Here is a 5,000-nt window from a genome sequence, read left to right on the forward strand (position 1 = left end):
TGGAGTTTACCACCAACTTAGGGCTGCACTCTCAAGCAACCCGACTCTAAGGAGAGATCCTCCCGAAACGCGTTCCGGTCACTACGGGCCTGGCACCCTCTGTGGGTACATGGCCCCATTCAAGATGGACTTGGACGCGGTTCGACGTCACGGGATAAACGGATCCTCCCGAACACTACATTTCCCAACGGCGGAACCGCGGGATTCAGTGCTGGGCTAATTCCTGTTCGCTCGCCGCTACTAAGGAAATCCTTGTTAGTTTCTTTTCCTCCGCTTAGTAATATGCTTAAATTCAGCGGGTGATCTCGCCTACTCTGAGGTCGCTTCAACGTCACGACACGGTGACAATTTTTTTTTTTCAAAGAAAAAAAAATTTCGTGCCATGTGGGCGCGATTCGAGAAAAGCAAGACGGTTTGATAACAATGCGACAGAGGGTCTTTATTTTTATTTCTCTCTCCGAGAATCGCCTCAAAGAGAAAAAAAAATAAAAAAAAAAAATTAATTCGAATAGAATCGAGAACCTTATATTCTATCTCGATCGAGAAACGTTTTATGCATCTCGCCAAAGTGCCTTTTAAACTTCGTTCGTCGTATCATGTTCGAGCTAAGACTCACGCAAGACACCCGTAACGATCTCCGGTTTTTAACGCCCGTCCTCTTTGTATAATATATATATATATATATACACGTGTTATGTATAATATATCTCCCGTAGCCGTTTCTCTCTTCTCGACGATTCCAGCGGTTCCTTGTTTTCGCCTGTTATTGCTGGCACAGAGATCGAACACGCGACATGTATATAACATATCGGTTTCTTTGCTCTGTACCAACGACGAAAACGCACGGGAACTCACGCAAGTGGAAAAGCGAGCGCGAGACGTACACAACGGGGTGAATTTATTACTCGGGGACTGGACGACCGGCGATACGTTAGGATGCGCGGTCCAGCGATAGACGACGAAGAGACATGGGATGACCAACGATCTCTTTTTCTCTAAAACTCGGAGCGCCGAATCGCCTTAAAGCAAAAAAAAATCACACGCGCGTACGTCGTACGTACGGCGCGTGTATACCTCGTCTCTAATCAAGTTTCGTTAGTCTTTCTCGAGCCTCGCCAAAGAGGATCGTTCTCTTCCTCTGCGCGATCTCTCCGTGCCAATGTCAGAGATTATTCTCTCTTTCGCACGACGACGAAAACGACTATTTTCGACGATCCGAACAACTTTGTAACGGACTCACATGCACATCTTAAAATCGGGTACAGAAACGTTGCGCAACACCGTGAGCTTTTCTCTTCTTCGTCACCCTTAAATATAGCCGATCGTAGACGCACGCTAGATCGTAACACACACTTTTCGTTGATTTCCGACGAACGTGGCTTTGGGCCAGGCGCGCGGGCAGAGAGATACGCGACCGACGGGGAAAAATTCGTCCCGATACATGTACGCGTACTCTCCGATCTCCGCGCAACGCTGGGGATCATCTCCCTAAGTCATCAGCGTTCGAAGAAATCTCGTGTGTCCGTTCCCGGATCTACGGCTTTCTCTGGGTTCACGAAGAACAGAAAAAAGCACAGAGGATGAAAAACGCAACGACGACCCATCGATGCGACGGTCCTCGTTGTCTTCTCGTCAGTCGTCTCGCGCCTGCAGAATACATCTCTGCCGCACGAACAGACGGAGTGGGTATTCGATCCCTGGGGCTGTACGAGTAAAAACATCTTGATGAAAAGACGGTTGTGTTTCTTTAAGGCACACAGTTTTTCGTTACGCCACCAAGTTTAGGTTTAGGTTTTAATATCTTGGTTCTCTTTTCTCTCCTCTCTCGACTGACTTTGTTCAAAAATATTTTTGCTTTCTCTCAGTCTCGCCAAAAATTCATTTAAGACGACGTCGGGGGCGCGGTCATTCGTGCTTATCGAAGACTAACAAAACGTAGCAGAGGCTGATACAAAAAGAAAAAAAAAATCGGCCACGAAGAAAACTCGCTCTGTGTATCTCGATAACCGCGTCGACGACGACGGTTCTCTCCGCGCTCTTTTAATTCGTATCCTTCTTCTTGCGCTTCGTCCGACTCAGAAACGTTCGTAAAACACGAACGACGGCGGGTTGTCAAGCCAAGAAGGGACAGAGAAGAGACGGAGGTAGTTTTGCGAGTCTCCCGTGAACGCGATAGATTTTTCATATATATTTGTATCGAGAGCATGCGTACGCCGGTCTCCACACGATCCAGCGACGAACGCCGACGAACGTCCAACAATCGCTCGTACGTCGCGTACGAGCCCTCGACCGCTCTTTAATTCGTATTCTTTTGCTTGGCGCTCGTCCTCCGACTCGGAAACGTTCGTTTAAAGATAAAACGAACGACGGCGGGCTGTCGACGAGGCAAGAAAGAACAGAGAGAGACGGACCGAGAGCAACGATACGCAACGCAAGCAGTCTTAGGTTTACGTGAGCAACCCTCAGCCAGGCGTGGTCCAGGAATTGTATCCGTGGACCGCAATGTGCGTTCGAAATGTCGATGTTCATGTGTCCTGCAGTTCACACGTTGACGCGCAATTAGCTGCGTTCTTCATCGACCCACGAGCCAAGTGATCCACCGTTCAGGGTAATCGTTTATGCATGGATTTTTGTTTGTGTACTCAGGTTTTTGTACTCTTATTCTCGGTTCGAAAGAAGCCGATATCCGACAAACGTCCGACCAACGGGAATCGAACGCGCGGAAGTCGCCATATGATTGACGACACGAAAATACGTTCGAAAACGAAATCGGACGGACTGCGCGACGACACACGCAGCCCGCCGACCGGGCGTAAAGTGCATTATAATATATAACAACCAACGAGATCGAAGCTCCGTTCGTCAGGAAACGACGGGGATATAACACCCGATTCTGAATCCTCTGTACAGCACACGATCTCGCGAAGAAAGCGCACGGTGGCTAGCCCATGATATATATATATGTTCGTTCCTCTCGTCCAGTTATTCGAAGCAAACAGCCGATATGCATCTCCATCGTTCGGGTAAAAAAAAATCGATGGGACGCGCACGGTCGTAGTCTTCCTCGCGCGGTCGTTTCTTCCCGATAGCCAGAAGCAGAGTTTGAAAAACTCTAGCGACGGAACGAGGCATTAGACTCTCGACAACGAGGATAGAGAGACGGCCGGCGATCCCCTCTGAATCGACTTCGGTGGTTCAGGTAAAAATAAAAAAAATCGATGGGACGCGCACGGTCGTCGTTCCTCTTCCTCGCGCGCGGTCTATTCTTCCCGATAGCCAGAAGCAGAGTTTGAAAAACTCTAGCGACGGAACGAGGCATTAGACTCGCGACAACGAGGATAGAGAGACGGCCGGCGGTCCCCTCTGAATCCACTTTGGTCGCTCAGGTAAAAATAAAAAAAAATTCGAAAGGGACGCGCACGGTCGTCCTTCCTCTTCCTCGCGCGGTCTTTTCTTCCCGATAGCCAGAAGCAGAGTTTGAAAAACTCTAGCGACGGAACGAGGCATTAGACTCTCGACAACGAGGATAGAGAGACGGCCGGCGGTCCCCTCCGAACGGATGGCGACAACGACGACTAAAGCGCGAAAAATCGCGACGAAAAGGAACGCATCTCCGTTCAGGTGTATGTGTGTGCGTGCGTTTAAAAAAAATTCGATGGGACTCGCAGCCATCGGCCTCGCGCGGTCGTTTCTTCCCGATATCCAGAAGCAGAGTTTGAAAAACTCTAGCGACGGAACGAGGCATATGACTCACGACAACGAGGATATGGACAGGCGGTCCCCTCTGAACGGGTCGACGAGACGATGGTAAAAGAGACGAACCGGACGAAACTTCCGTCGATCAGGTAAAAATAAAAAAAAATTCGATGGGACGCGCACGGTCGTCGTCGTCGTCTTCCTCGCGCGGTCGTTTCTTCCCGATAGCCAGAAGCAGAGTTTGAAAAACTCTAGCGACGGAACGAGGCATATGACTCACGACAACGAGGATAGAGAGACGGCCGGCGGTCCCCTCTGAATCGACTTCGGTGGTTCAGGTAAAAATAAAAAAAATCGATGGGACGCGCACGGTCGTCCTTCCTCTTCCTCGCGCGCGCGGTCTATTCTTCCCGATAGCCAGAAGCAGAGTTTGAAAAACTCTAGCGACGGAACGAGGCATTAGACTCGCGAGGATAGAGAGACGGCCGGCGGTCCCCTCCGAACCAACTTCGTCTAGTTAAGAATCGTTACTCTTTACCATCACTCGCACTGGTATATATCTTTTCGGGCCAACATCCACGCAATGCGTTTTCGTTCTAGGTTACCCGATCCACGAGTACGAACGTACAACGTGGTTTCGTTTTGTCGAACATCGTATATCGTTCGCCGTTGAAACGAACGACAACGAAACGACATAGGAAGAACGAACGCCCTTTGGGTAGGAAGCACGTTTCGAGGAACGACGAGAGTTTGGAGAGACGCGCGAGATAGCTGGAGACGCGCAGATATAGGTATCCATGGATCTTCGAAGAGAACCTTCGAAGATATATAATTCGGTATCCTTTTTTTCTGCGGCTCGCTATTCGCGTTCTTTCGCTCTCGTCGACGACTCGTTATAGACGCTTCGTTCGATCCCAAAGAGCAGTCTTCCTTATGTCCCGTTGCTAGGAGGTGAGGCCTACGCAACGCAACTACGAAATATAGAAGAGGTGTGAGCAGTGATCTCTCCGACACGAGGCACTTTAGAGATTTTAGTTTATATATTATATTGTTCGTTCGTTGGATTTCCACGATGCAAATACGAAATACGAGATCGTGACGGCGGGTCTTTCTGTGTACGACCTCACGCAGGCGCCTCGATCGCATTTCTCATTACACGTGGTTTCCACTGTAACTTTTAGTTTTTTCGATATGTGTTCAGCTCAAGTTCCCTCACATATCGTTATTATTATTATTATTATTAATAGTAGCGGTTTCGTGTTATAGGATTCGGAGACGGCGGGTCTTTCTGTGTACGACCTCAC

At 49.1% G+C, this 5,000-nt stretch overlaps 2 non-coding genes across 2 annotated transcripts in view; both read right to left on the bottom strand.

Annotated features, from left to right (window-relative positions):
* Positions 1-323, bottom strand: part of LOC139997370 (large subunit ribosomal RNA) — a 4,173-nt gene extending 3,850 nt beyond the window's left edge. The window contains exon 1 of the ribosomal RNA XR_011802756.1: positions 1-323. This exon is cut by the window's left edge and continues 3,850 nt beyond it. This is a non-coding gene — a ribosomal RNA (large subunit ribosomal RNA).
* A 2,133-nt stretch (positions 324-2,456) lies between these two features.
* Positions 2,457-2,611, bottom strand: LOC139997372 (5.8S ribosomal RNA). The gene has a single exon (XR_011802758.1). It is a non-coding gene; the product is annotated as a 5.8S ribosomal RNA (ribosomal RNA).
* Positions 2,612-5,000: the final 2,389 nt, after the last annotated feature.

Source organism: Bombus fervidus, unplaced genomic scaffold (assembly GCF_041682495.2).
Source record: "Bombus fervidus isolate BK054 unplaced genomic scaffold, iyBomFerv1 scaffold0067, whole genome shotgun sequence".
Lineage (NCBI taxonomy): Eukaryota > Metazoa > Arthropoda > Insecta > Hymenoptera > Apidae > Bombus > Bombus fervidus.